We start from the raw sequence: 15,610 nt of genomic DNA, 5'->3' as shown, positions 1-15,610 counted from the left end.
AGCATTGGTCTAGATGATATTACTAAAAGGTGGGTGCATACCTGATTGAAAAAACATATTCAGGCAGTAGTTATCAATGATTTACTGTCAAACTGGGAGGACAAATCAAGTGTGATAGCACAGGAGTCTGGGTCTGGTACTAGTCAATACTTTCATTAATGAGTTGGATAATGAAGTGGATAACGTGATTATAAATTTAGCAGATGACACCAAGCTGGAAGGATTTTGTGAGCACTTTGGAGGACAGGATTGCAATTCAAAATGGCATTGACAAACTAGACAATTGCTCTTAAATCAACAGGATTAAATTCAATAAAGACAAGTGCAAAGGAAGAAAAAACCAAATGTACAGCTACAGAATGGAGAATGATTGGCTGAAATGGATCTGGGGGTTATAATGGATCACAAATCGAATATGAGCCAACACTCTTATGCAATTGCAAAAAGGCTTAATATCATTGGGGTTTTTAATAGTAGTACCATATGTTAAATACAAGAGGTAATTGTTCCACTGTATTCTGCTTCAGTTGAAGTGAAGTGTCCAGTTTTGGGTGCCATACTTTAAAAAAAAGTGTGGACAAATTGGAGACAGTCCAGAGGAGAGCTTAAAAAAAATGAAAAGGTTTAGAAAACCTGACATATGAGGATACATTGAAAAAAGTGGGCATGCTTAATCATGAGAAAAGAAGACTGATAGCGGTCCTGACAACAGCCTTCAAATATGTTAAGGACTGTTATGAAGAGGACAGTGATGAATTATTCTCCATCTCTATTGAAGTTAGGACAAGTAGTAATCGGCCTAATCTGCAACAGGTTAGGTTATAATTATCTAGATTATAGGTTAGATATTAGGAAGAACTTTCTAACTATAAGAATAGTTAAGCACTGGAACAGACTTCTAAGGGAGATTGTGGATTCCCCATCATTGGAGGTTTTTATAAGCAGGTTGGACACACACCTGTTAGAGATGGTCTAGGTTACTTGGTCCTGCCTTAAGGCAGGGGGCTGGACTAGATGACCTCTCAAGATCCCTTCCAGCCCTACATTTCTATAATTCTGTGAAGCCAAGCAAATATGTCACTAATTTTACTTCTAATTACCCTAAATTAATTAAATATAACACAATGCAATGATGACATCAAGGTTACAATTGAAATTTGATGGATAGATCAATGGTTCAGTTTATCGACTCACCAAATACTACAGTGAGTAAGTAAATCAGTTTATAGGGTTAACAGGAATTATTTCAATACTTTACAGGAAAATTAAGAAGAAAGTATTTCTTTTAATATAATCAGTTGGACTAAGAGTCTGCCAAAGACAAAAGGCTGACTTTTACCTTTGTTTTAAGGAAGCACAACTCTGAAAAGGATTTTTTCATAGCTTCCCACTTTGATGCTCCTTCTAAATTTTCTTTGAACATAAAACCTATGTTAGATTTTATTTACTTATTTACCAGCTTAGGCCTGGTTTACGCTAGAAAATTAGGTTGGTATAATTACGTCGCTCAGGGGTATGAAAATTCCACATCCCTGAACAGTTAAACACCTTACTTGACCTCCTTTGTACAAGATTTGGTGCAATTATAGGACCTTGGTTACAATGATCTATACGGTCACAGTTCATGTCAATAATGTCACAGGGGGATCAAGCACCATGGGGTCCTCAAGATCTCTGGCAAGGAGTAGGCTTGGCTCCTCTGGGTAACTGGTGAGGGGCAGGCTTGACAGTTCCTCCGGACTCTGGTCAGCACCAGACGTTGGTCGGGTGGGCCAGTCTTCGGGTCCACCGCCAGTTGCCAGGGTCTCTCCAGCAGCAGTGTGCTGAGTGAGCTCTGGGCCCAGGCTTTTCTACTTCCTGTCCTGCCTGACCCTCTGGGGGGCAGGCTCAGAGCTCTCTGGCGCTGCCCACTCTGGTGTCTGCAGGGGGTCATCCTCCTAATTACATCCACACACTAATATGTCAACTATAGGTCTACCTATAAAAACATGCAGACCTTTATGAGACATGCACAGCCAAGACAACTTGCCATATCCTCTTGTATCCCCTTGCCCTCTCCTTCCTCCATTTCATTTCTTCCTTGTTTTGTTTATTTTTAGGACTAGAATGTTGCTTATATGTTACAGTTCTGGGAAGGTGGCAGTTCAGAGCCACACACTTCTAGGAGGAGTACTGAAGAGGCTATGGGTCAGGCAGGTGCTGCTCCATGGGTATATGGGGTGCATACTCTGCACAAGCTGTAAGAATGGCATAGAGTGCTCCTCTTAGCTCACCATCTCATCTCAGGTAAGTTTTTCGCCGTGGATTTGGGGCCAGCTGGGGGTTCCTCTTACGCAAAAAATAAAAATAAAAAATACCCAGACAGCTGGGTATTGGAGCAGGGCAAAGTAGCTAAAGCCAGAGGCAAGAATCTGGGAGAAGCATAGCTCAGCAAATGGAGTCAGAATATTGGCTTGCTCATGCATGTCTTACACTTCAGAATGAATCATTTTATATTACACATTTGAGAAGAGAATTTCATGCACCCTTCATGTCATACAATCATAATCATGCTTAATGGACTGAATTACATTGTAATCCTGCACACCACAGAAATTCAAATGTTTAAATCGCATGTGCAAAATTTGGTAGGGGCTTTCAGCCATGGGCTTCTGAAATATCATTGGCATTTTTTCTGCCTCTCTGACTCTCACAATAAAGGAAACTTGTGTAGGTTTTGGGCTCAATGAAGCCTTCACTTCTTGTTTGTTTTTAAAAAGGATGCATTGCTATAAGAATTCTTGCTGTCAGAATAAGAGGTTTAAATATAAGATAAAATAAAAATAATTATTTCAGTATTGTATGGTGGCAAATAATTAAGCCCATAGTCAGCTGGTTAGTGGAATCGGAGCCACTGAAATGAGAGACCAGCTTGCTTATATTCTAAACACAACAAACACAAACATAAGACCTTTGAAGAGTGTGTGGACCAACACTTCCCTATTGGTGGATTTCCTGGTTTTATCTATCTGTAAAATCAATAATCACTTGGGTTAGACTTACTGGGCCAGAACCTGACCTGCAGCCAAGGAGCAATCAGCACAGATCAAGAGAAGAATTGCAAAAGTTGACTTGAAAGGCCACCTTTACATTCCCCTGATCTCAGAGTCACTCTACACTGGCCAGGCTCTGGTGTACATTAGAGCAGGCTAGAGGCTGCTCTAATGTACACCAGCTGCCATCAGCTCAAAGGGGCCATTTCAGCAACTGGCAATAAGCTGGGCATAAAGGAGTTCCCTGGCTTTTTCCCCAGCCATACCCCCTATGCCACTAGCCAGGAGCAGTGGGGGGGTGGCATAGAAGCTACTAAAGTGGCTTTATACCACCTCTATGGTAGGAAAAGTCTCCAATGACTAGCTAAGTTAGCTTCAGGGCAGCTTTGCTCTGCCAGCTTTAGACTTGCAAAACTGTCCCAAGGCATTCAAAAATCAGGCCTATTTATTTTGCCTTATAAAACCCCATATAAGACATGAGCCAAACAGGAGTCCACATCATTTTATTGAGGATTTACCATTGCTCAACGTTTTATAGATGACATCTGGCCAAGTTACATCTTACTGCATGACTCTAATAGCATAACATTTAATTTCCATTGTTATATGTAACTAGGGTTAGCATTTATAGCTTCTGTCTCCTGAAACCACATGTAGTAATGAGAATCTAAAGTCTCTTATATAAACACCATGACAAAATGTCACCAATGAGACATGGCTGGCAAAACTTTGTAGTACACGATGTGTTTGACAAGATGGAAGCTTTGTAACCTATGCAACCATAGCACATCAGTGAATTGTTGTGTGAATTAGAGTTACAGTCTAACTTAGACCCACGCATGCTCAAGTTAGATATTTGCACACATTCATTGGTCATGCAGAAATATCCACGTAATCGTAAAGACCCAGATTTTCAAAATTAAGATCTTTTAAAATCCTCTCAAATTTTCATTGAAATTTGCTGACACACAGTGATATCAGTCCTGCCAGATATCACAGAAGTGTGACTGGCTGTATTTGTATACTACAAATTACAGTTGGTCCAAGTACAGAAAACAAAGACTTTGTGCACTTGGTTATTCATAAATTTAAACGATGGAAATAGGCTTCTTTGGATGATGAAGTGGTTTCTTAAGCAGATTTTGAGGGGAAGACTTGGTTAGATATCTTAGTCCGGGAGAAGCTATAAATGAGAAAAGAAAAAAGCTTCCAAAAATTTGTGCAACTTAAGAACTTTTTGACAAATATCTTAAAAATGACAAACTGGTCCAATGCATGTAAATCATTAGGCTTCTCTATACAAATAAGAGAATCTGCATGCCAAGGTAAGAGCGTTATCAAAGTAATCTATTAGTTAACATAACACCAAGAGAGTCTGGAATAGATATTTGGAAAAGTCATGTATGTAATACTATAGAAAGTGCCTAATATATGATATGCAGAAATATACATATACTTGTGTTGAGACAAAAAAAAAAGAAGAGAAATTTTTAAAAACCATGTTGTGATGCTTGACATTATCCAGTACATATTTGCATGCCAAGAATGACTATTTTATAATAGAGTATTTTTCAGGATAGTAGTTCCCATATAAAAGTTATTTGTATGTCACTAATTGCTCCTATATGGAGAAAGTCAGGGAACATCTGATGACTCTTAGAAAGCAGCATGCCCCAATCAGCATAACAGCTGGAAATGGAGAGGTTGACAAAGCGAGGAAAGAATCACAATAAGATATTAGATTTCCTTCAGCAAGAAATTTCTTTAGGATTAAGCAATTGAAAGTAGAAGTCTCAGTGGTAAGTAGAATCTTAGGAATAGATGAATAGCAGCATTTTATCAGCTCAGCCAAATTCAGTGGGAGTACTTGAAAAACCAATGCCAGCTTGAGAGATATTACCAGATATTGTAGTATCCCCCTTCTAAGTATAGGGAATCTCTCTGAAACCAGAATCTCTTCAAAACTGGAATTTTAAGTGTACTTGTTGTACTATAAAACTTTCCTGAGTTCACTAACATCAAATATCAGTTGATCAGCAAATATACAGATTGAAACCTTATCTGGTCTTTTTACACTCATATCACATTCATGCAGCTCTTTATCAGTATCTCTCTTCTGTAGCACCCATAGTACTAGGGGGTAGCATCCACATGCTCCTCTAACTCACTCTGAGGCCCACCCTAGGTCCAAAGGGTTCTTTGTGCTCTTTGTATTGATGGTAGATCTCAGCCCTTAGCTTGCTGGCCTTCTAGAGCTGCACTAGGTTTTAAATATACAGTGCCCCTATACATGAGTATATAGCACCTATATTCTCTGGAACATTAACAACTTCTATACTTAAAAGAAAGCAAGGACAAACCAGTCACAAGAAGGAACAAACACTTTACTAGGGGAAAAGAATAAGCTTCATTTGCATGTACAGGGGAGGGTGGGAACCAGGTAAAGGAAAAGGCAGCAAAATGTCAAGGGATTAGAATTATTATTATTGTATTACAGTAGCATCTACAAGCCCCAACTGAGATTGGTGGCCTGACTCTACTAAGTAGCCTTCTTGTAGCAATTACTTTTTCAAATAGATTATCTTAACTGAGAATGCTCTCGGCAGAAGATTAATACTGCGCCTTTCAGGATATTAAGTTTCAGTTTGCAATGTAATTTTAGTGTTTATACTGTTTTACAAAGTAGTGACTAGAAGGATATCTAGCCATTTTGCAAATCCTTTCTTCTGATGGTGCAGGTAAAGATGGGTGAAATATTTGGCTTGAACATTTTTACTAATAAAATTTATATAGTTGAGCAAATAATTCACAATGAATAATTTGACAAATTTAAGTTCCTTTGCTTCCAGAATATCAGTTCACAGATCATCAGTTCTTCACATTTATTCAACAGTCTTTTCTTAGAAGTATTTTTTTTTCAGGATTGATTGGTCCTGAACATTTTACTGTGAATAGTCCATATTCAAAATTCATGTGGTGATGGCTATTTATCAATGCTCAGATAAGTGGCATGGCATTGTTTCTGTTTGTCTCACTGCATTAATGTAACTCCAATATAAGGAGGTCAGCTTAAAGAAAATATCACAGCCTGGAGTTCTTCTATTATGAGGATTTGAAGGCTCCTGTAAGAGATTTAAACTGATCCAAGTATGCCTAAGGTAACGTGTGTTCATGCTCAATTGAATTTAAATATGCAAGCGTTATATGGATCTCTGTTGCCCAATTCTGCAGCCAATGGAGCTAGAGTGGGACAGAGTCCTCCATTCATGAATAAATCACACCGCTAAACCACACCGCACTGTCTTTTTCTTATATAACTTATGACCCACGTTATGAGGTTGGTGAATCCAAGTACACCTATATGACCACTCTTAATTGCATGAGGTTTCCCTACTGCATTATTACTATTATTTTATTATTATATTTGTACTGCAATAGCAGCTAGAAAGAACAATCCGGGATCATGACACTATTGTGCTAGGCCCTGTAGACAAGTATAAGAAAATAAAGACAGTGCCCACCCCAAAGAATATGCAGCCTCAACTTTGCCAAGATTTAAGCACACATGCTTAATTTCAAGCAGATGAGTATTATCAAAGTAAGTATTTTAAGTAAATATTGTTAAATTGTTCCCTTTTTTTGAACATATGACATTTGGAATGATGTAGAGAAATTACTTGATGTAGCTTTCTGGGCTTCCTGCCCCTCAAACCCAACTACCCTAACATGATGTATAAAGTAGTCAGTTCTTCCTCATTCACTGACTCATGTTATCTGGGGGAATAAATGGAAAGGGCTGCAATTTGAATCAGGCTATCCCTGGCTGCATTCTGAAAATCCTCTTTGAGGATCGCAGCACCTAGATACAATGACAGGAGCTTTGTGAGAATCTGAGACAGTGATAGTAATGAGATGGAGGAGACAGTTCGCTTTCCCCTTTTCCCCCCAAGAGGACTAGCAAGAAGGGATTGTTTCTATCCATGCCATCACAGACTACTACATCTATAATTGTGATGATTAGCAGATGGGGCAGTGATACCATAAAGGTGTGTGGCTGGCAAGAGGTGCTGAAGGCTAGATAGTGATGAGCTGGCAACCTCACAGTAGCATGTAATAGGACAGCGGGATTCAGGAAACTGGGAAGTTTACCATGGACTTCAGTGGAGCCAGCATTCCACCCTTGGTGAAAAGAGAGGATTGAAGAGGCCTCTGTGACATTAGAATCTCCAGTAACCTTTATGGAATTGTTTGTAGAGTTGCTTAGTTTCATTAGTCTTTCGGTTTATCAGATGTGGAATACCAGATGGTATTTGTGTTTCTACCATGTACAGAGAAAATCTAGATGTTGAAGAGAGCTATTTTTCCTTCCTTTTAAAGGAGCAAATCCAAAATGAACATGTGATAAATAAAACTATCATGCAGACTCCACAGTCTGGAGTATCTTTCTGCCAAAAGATGCCTATAAATCTAATTTCAGAGACCTAAACAAATTGCGTGATAATGAAGATACACAAGTCTTCACCATGAGATGAGTTAAATATCTAAATATAAGAATTTTTAAAATGTACAATTAGAAATGAAGGATATCTATACATCTTCATGCCTTCTACTGTAGATGACACAAGGTGTCAAAACCGCAACACTGAGATTGTGATAGCATCAGCAGAAATAATCGTAAACTACCTAGGGTAGGGTATGTCTTCTTCATTACTCGTACAGTGCTTACCTTCTTTATTCATTTATGCATCCGACGAAGTGGGGAATTAACCCACGAAAGCTCAGCCTACAATACATCTGTTAGTCTATAAGGTGCCACAGGACTCTTTGCTGCTTTTACCTTCTTTATTGTGATTCATAGGAACTACCATAATAGAAATACATAATAATGAGTAATTAACCCATCAGCTATCCATCCAATTCTACAAACAATAGCATCCTCTTTGACCAAAAGGGGTTCAGTCAAGGCTGGATTAATTTGGTGATACTTATAATTAGGCTACACATCTTGCTAATTGTTTAACTTGATTTCTCCACCACAGTAATTTAAGTTTTTAGCAAAATTTCAAGAGCCTTAATATTTTTTTGTAGTGAAGGATGCAAAGTCCCCTTCTGTTGAACCTTCTGTTCAAGCTTTTGAAGAAGAGGTGCTGCTGCTCCTGTCTTCTTTCCCCCAACTTCCTGAAAGGATCACATGGTCTAATTGACTTAACATAGACTGAGGGATGAAGGAAAGTCTTGAGTTCTGCTCTCACTTCTGCCAACTTTTAATAATAGTTGGCATTGATCTAAATAAAAATTCATGTAGTTTTTGACATATGCATATTTAGTTTCAAAAAGTGCAGCTTTTTGTGCACATAATTTTTATCACAATAAGGGAAATATTAATTGCCTCAATTGCTTTAAAAATAGAGGGGTTTAGAGAATGAATATGAATAATTAGACTTTAAAGAAACTTCCAGAGAATCTCATGTCTTTATAATGTTCCTCTGATTTTTACTTGAATTCTTTTCCTCTTGTATGAGTATTTTGCCATTCCTTTTAAAGGAATGAATCAACTAGAATAATGTATCTTTGCATAGAAACAAGAAATAATAATGCTGCTAGGTTACTCTTTTTTCCCCCCAGCTTATGTTTTACTGTAGAGTTTATGTTTATGATTTACTGCAAACTCCTCCCTTCCAAATTGATATTAAGTTTTAACTTCTAACTTATGTTAAAATTAATTTTGTATTTTCAAAACTATAACAGCTTCTGGTTTAGATATTTTCTCTAGTTTTATAGAATGTTAATAAGACAGTTCTACTCAGAGTGCACTTTATTTTTTCACTAATAGACTGTTTTCTATTATTCCAAAATAAACACACACAAATATCTTAACCACCATCATTGTTCCTTGGTGCTTTTATTTTGATCCGGAAAAGGGTGCTCCCTACCCCTTTTTTTCTCTGCTACATTGATTATCTTCAGTATTTCTTGTCTAAAGTACTGTCATGGCCTCTGTTTTACAATGGTGTATTTCAAAAGAAGACTGACCTCTTATGACCCCATCAGAAGCATAGATATAGCTGGATTGTACGCGAAGAGCTGATTTCTATTACAATGAACACAAAGAAAGTCATTTCAAAGGGAGGAAAAAATATTAGCTATTTAAACTCTCAGTCTTTCCACTCCCTAATGCATAGCTCTCGCAGGTGGGTTTGAGCCATCAGAAGGGAATCAGTTAGTCTGGGCAGAGGCAGACTCCTGATTCAATGGGAGAACTATTCAGTAGTCAGGGGAAGCACTGACCACCTGCATTAGTATCCTTGGCCCTGGCACTGCAACCCTAATTCTCGCCCAGTGCAGAGGGGAAGCCAGGTGGGGGGAGGGGAGGCACTAGAGTGTGAACCTGCCCCACATTCACCACATAGCAGTCCCACAGGGCTGGGCCCAGATCCCCACTCCAGAAGTTGTCACCTGGTGCACAGGGTCGCAGCACCACTCAGGCTTGGCCATCAGGACAGAGGGGCGGTCAGGCCAAATTTTAGTAAGGATCACTGTGCCACTCAGGTTTGGCACCACTGGTTTCATGATTTCTCTTGCTGAAATTGAACCTATGAACACACACTAAAGCCATCGCTGCAGTTAGATGACCCTTAAATTGTTCCTTGTTGAGGCTGACCATTTTTATTCAACAAAGCCTCCTGCCTCTTCCCTGTCACTGTCCAATGGATCTACTAGTGTCTCCTCTCCTATTAACCTTCCAAAATAATCTTGCCAATTCATTTCTTGGGCTCCACCACCACAATGGTCCCCCTCTGCCCCCCATCCCCAACCTTGCAAGCACCATGGCAGTCTCTCTGCTTCGTCCCAACTACTTAAATCCATATCTCACATGCCATGCACTGCCCTCAGGCATACACAGCCACAGAACGGGAACACTTAGGTTACCAAAGGAACTGTGCACTTGCAGGTTTCATTGATTTCAATGCTCAGGATCTCTGAAAAATCAGACCACTTCTTTTTGGTGAATATGGATTTAGCTGCCAGATCTTAGGTACCCAAAACAAGTCTAAAAATATTGACCTCTATTTTAATTACATTAAAAATAAGAAAAAAAGAAAAGGGGGAATTTGTTGGGAAATGAGTTAAAAGGCAAATGCATTATTTACTACAGTGTATTTCTTTGTATAACCATTTCAGCACCTTATGTGTGGCTGAAATAGGTCCAGAGAAGCTAAATGACTGCATGGCTTCCCCTCGAATGGTTTACTGTTCTTTTAAATTTACCATGCTGTATTACAAGAACTGGTCCCTGAGTGAACTGGCATGTCACATCACTCTATTGATTATAACGTTCTATGGGGGGAGGGGGATGTTCTTTATTCATTGGCAAATGTTTAATTTAAACATAATGCTCTTTGTAACTGAGGTTGTGTTGTTTCTTGTGATTTTGCAGTAACTATGGTAACTACTCATTTTTGTACTGAATAAAAGAGTGTTATAAATCCGTGCAACTTGGTGGCACATAAATTAAGGTTGCCTCCAGGAACGAGCATGCCAGAGTTCAGAGTTTTCCCACTTAGTTTTAAATTGACACTTTCATTCTTGATGAAGAAAGTGCCTGTCTCAGCTCAGGAAAAATAGATTTGTCCCAACTAGGTAGAAAAGGTCATTCAGTTCACTGCACAAAACACAGGTGCTGATGGCTAGCAACCGAGGATTGAGTCAGTGAGGCTGAGAAAAGAAAATATCAGAATTACCTTTTAAAACATGGTGGCAGTAATACCAGCCAAAAAAAAAAAAAAAAAGAGGGGAGGAGGGAGTTAAAGGTGAAACCAGAGATGAAATTTACCTGCTTTCTGTAGAGAACAATCTAACTCCTAGTAATAAGGACACATTTTGACAGCTGAGATGTAGATTGTTGTTTGTAGAATAATTGAAACTATCAGTGCCATCCCCTCGTCAATGCAGCCTTATTCCTTATGATACATTTTCTAGTGCCTAGTCCAGTCCAGAATAAAATTTCAAGAGATGGAGCTTTCATGACTTCCTTTGAGAAACCATGTTTGCAGTGTAGTTTTAGCAATGTTGCTCCCAGGAAATTAGAGAGACAAGGTGGGTGAGTTAATACCTTTTATTGAACTAACTTCTGTTGATGAGAGAGACAAGCTTTTGAACTACACAGAGCACTTCTTATTCCACAGCTTAAAATATCTCAGTCAGTTTTTCTCCCCGAGGTTCAGACTAAATTTTCCCTCTCTTAATTTCATTCTATTATTCCTACTTTTATTAGTTTTCGAAAAGGGACAGAATTTCATTTGAGGTCAAATTTTGCAAAACTTTACAATTTTCCTTTTGGCTTTTTCTCCTATGCATATGTCACCTTACTGCAAGTAAGTCTTTATTTCAAATATATCCAAACTATCTGGGCCTGATTCTTATCTCTCACCTGTGCTGTACTGGTGAAATTCCATTGATGTCAATGGAGTTACTCAGTCTATACAAGTGTGAATGAAAGGAGAAACAGGTTTATGTCTAACTGATATAATAATACATGTATTACATCTCGATTTCTTTTTTTATTTCACAAAAGCTTATGAACATAGGAATTGCCAAATTATCAGAATTTCTAAAATCCAAACTACAGCTTATCTCTAAATTTTACCTTTTTGTACCACCTGAAATAATTCTTTTTTCTTCTTAGGCTGCAACTTGTGTATAAGTATTGGCAGCATTGGCACCTTGCAGGTTTATCCCTTCAGCCTCTGAAAGGCACTATTCATGTACTTTCCTGCTCTCAGTCATGTCTTATCCAAGCTACTCATGTTTAGCCCTACTAATATTTCCTCTTAACCCTATGATTCTGATTCTACTACATATGCATATCAGCAATTCCTATTAACTTCAGTGGCAGCTGCTTTCACATAGGGATTGCATAACTGAGTCTATTTCAGCTTTACTAACAGTACTTTTCAAAATAATGCCTGAATAAATATCAGTGTTTTGGTTTACTTTTCTCCAGATTTACCATATTTGTTGTATTGGATGGTCCCCATCTCTCTCTTTTTTTTTTTTTTTTAAACAGTACAAACATTTTGGTCTGTTGAAGAAATTCTTTCTGGAGAATAGCTCTGAATACCTCTGACAGAAATAGTAACAGCATTATTCACTCTTATTAGAGATGGCACTAGCTATTGTGTGATAGGGACCATACATCCTCATGTATATCAGAGAAATCTTTCAACAAACCAATTTCGCTTCTTTATATCTCTGTGTTTTAGATTCTTACATAATTGGTCAGTGTTGGTGCATTAGTAATAGGCCACAGAAAGGTGAATACCCCCCAAGAGATTTATAGGAAGACTAATGATGAATTAAAGCTAGTTTTGACAAAGCTGCCAATTCATGCACCGTGCTCTCAGGGAGCATTCTGGTTTTAGCAGGTTTGTTGCAGAGTCAGATCACTGCTTCAGTAGTACTCTTAAATCAGGCAAAGCTTAGTGGAGATAATGCCAGATCAAAGCAATATTCCCTGCTCTGATTCACAAGAAGATGCCAAAACTGGGAAGATTTTACTGCCAAAATTCCAGGTGATGCTGATGCCAAGATCTTTCCCTTCAGTATGCCTAGGGTGGCAAAGAATGATGAAGAACCTGATAAAAATACAAGTTCCCCTCACAGGAACTCATCACAAGAGGAAAAATAGGTGTAAGAGACTGAAGGATGGAAAGAGAGGAGGAAGTGTAGAAATGCAGAGAGAGAATATAAAATCATAGTATAAAAGGGAGGACTGCACTTGTGTCTCCCATCTCCCTACCTGTCAAAATATTCCCATTCACTCTGATACCCCTTCATAACCATACACTATGACCTTCCCTTTTTCCTCCATTCATGGGGCAAGCATCCTGGTTTTTCAACCTAGTATTCTATGCCCAAGGCTGGTGAGAAGGGGTGCAAGGAACCTCATTTTGTCTCCTCACTGCTTTGTGTCTGTGCAGGGGCCAGCCACAAACCCACTAGTCTGAACAAGGACCACATGAACTGCAAGACTCCCACATGGGACAGATTAGAGAGAAAGAGTAGGACCTTCACAGCACAGGAAGTAGCACATACATCCTGCACCCCAGAAACATGTGGCAATGGTCCCATTCCAGCATATACTCACCTAGATTTGACCAGAATGCCTTTGGAGATTCATGCTTCTGCATGACCCATCTATAGCTTCTATCAATCTATTTTGTGGTTTTCTGCTGGCAGTCATCACCACAGTGTCTGAGCACAGTGCAAGCTGTGACTGAAAAACTAATTAAAGCCCTTCATGTCAATTGTTACCTTAATGTAACGGGGAAAAACAGCTACAGTTTTAAGGCTTGCAAGTGTTATTTATGCAACTGGTCGAGGGACAGTAATGTTACATGCAGCCCAGTATGTTTTTATATTTGGAGAAGCAATGTGAACAATAAGATACAGCACAAATAGGAGGAGGAGGAAGGCACAATCCAAAGCACTGAGGAGTCAGGAAGAATGAAAGGAAAGACTGATTAATACCTGGCCTAATGATCCATCAGGGGAGGTGTCATTGGGAGAAAGGATACAGGAGGGATGTGAAAGAAGCATTTAGGCATTCCAGATATCTCTGAGAGGACTAAAACTGTCAGCATATTCATAGACATAGATTAGATACTCTATTTATTTTTCTAATTGTATCCATTAGGAGTTTGGATTTACATATTCTAAACAATAAATCCAAGATCGCTTTCTTGAGTGGTAACAGCTAATTTAAACCCCATCATTTTGTATGTGTAGTTGGGATTATGTTTTCTAATGTGCATAACTTTGCATTTATCAACATTGAATTTCATCTGCCATCTTCTTGCCCTGTCACCCAGTTTAGTGAGTTCCCTTTGTAACTCTGCTTTGGACTTAACTGTCTTGAGGAATTTTGTATCATCTGCAATTACAATTGTTTCATGTTCTTTATGTCATATGAAAATGAAATGGAGCATTAATCACTTATACATTAATGAATATAGAACTCTCATATTTTAATGGGTCAGTGGAAAATATTACCTTCTTTAGCAGTTTTGCTTTGGAAAGCACTTCCCAAGTAATTAACTTCAAACAACTGATTTTATTCTATTAATGTGGTTCTGACTAACTAATGCTGCTTCCACACTCAGTTTCCAGAATATTTCACATAGAAATGAGCTGAACAGCAGTGTGAGACATGCTCACCTAGAACTGCTGAACTGTTTGGCACTTCTTTAATCACAGAGCAAAATCACAGTGCCAGAAACCTTTATTTATTTCATGTTTCACATTATGGGGAAAAATCCTAATTCGCTCTCTCTTACCCATACAAAAAGAATAATGTAATAGAAAGTAGCCTTTATATAGTGTTGTACGTCTTCAAACACTTTACAAAACATTAATCTGCAACACTCTGTTAAGGTAGGAAAGTATGTATTATTATGCACTTTTTAGATGTATCTATCTTAGACGGTAACTTATATGGCCTCCATTACCTTAACACTTCACAATCTTTAATGCATTTACCCTTACAACACCTCTGTGAGGTAGGGAAGTACTATTATCCTCATTGTACAGGTAGAGAACTAAAACACAGAAACTAAATTACTTGCTGTCTTGGGATTCTCTGCTCACCACTAGGCTGCTCCCTCATGGCTACATCGGGGAAGCAAGCGCTCCTCTGGTCTGTTGCCACCTTACACCATTCGCTCACCCCATAGTCTGCCTATCTCTCTGTATCATGGGGTGCTCTCTCTCTTCAGGACTCAGCCCTCCAACTAAGTCACTATATAGTCCCCTTCCAGGGTTACCAAAATCCCTCTGGACCAGCTGTCCGGTTGGCATCTCCTACAATCCTGTGCCACTTCCCAGTGGCTGGTAAGAGAACCCAGGCCTACCCACTACTTTGGATTCCAGCCCATGGACCCAACAATCAGCAACCAAAATCTGCACAATCTCTAACCTCACTGCTCCTTCCCTGAGCTGCTTCCTGTTCTGCCTCCCACAGGCTTTCTCCTCCACCATTCTGGGTAAAGCCTTCCCTCGGAGCCAAGATCCCAGGGCTTCTCTCTTTCCCTGAGTTTCCTCCTCCTTCTTCTGCAAGGTCAGAGAGTGACTACTGGCTTTCACACTGCACCCCTTTTCTGCTGCAAACTTCCTGGCTTTATATCTTAGCCAGCTTCTCCCCCCGCTGGGCTTTAGCTGCCATTAGTCATTTTCAGTCAAGCCAGACTCTAGACCAGCTGCAACCCAATAGGCTAATTGGCCCTATCCACATCCCTTTAACCCCTTCAGGGCTAGCATGAGGTGAGCACCCAATCACAGTTGCCCAAGGACACATATAAATAAATTCAATGACAAAAAACATTAACTCAGAGAGAAGGTTGGTGGTATGTCATCCCCTTGCAAAACACTGAGTTGAGCAAAACTCAGATGTCTCAAAACCAGGAAATGCACAGTTAAGGTTGCCTATGCAATCTTAACTCTGCCTTCTTTCAGCAGGGCCCCATTATACCCAGTTAATATACATACCTTTACTCTGCCAAACCTTCATTTTGTATTATCTG

The sequence above is a fragment of the Mauremys reevesii genome, linkage group 5 (genome assembly GCF_016161935.1).
Source record: "Mauremys reevesii isolate NIE-2019 linkage group 5, ASM1616193v1, whole genome shotgun sequence".
Lineage (NCBI taxonomy): Eukaryota > Metazoa > Chordata > Testudines > Geoemydidae > Mauremys > Mauremys reevesii.
Note: the sequence above shows the minus strand (reverse complement) of the source record.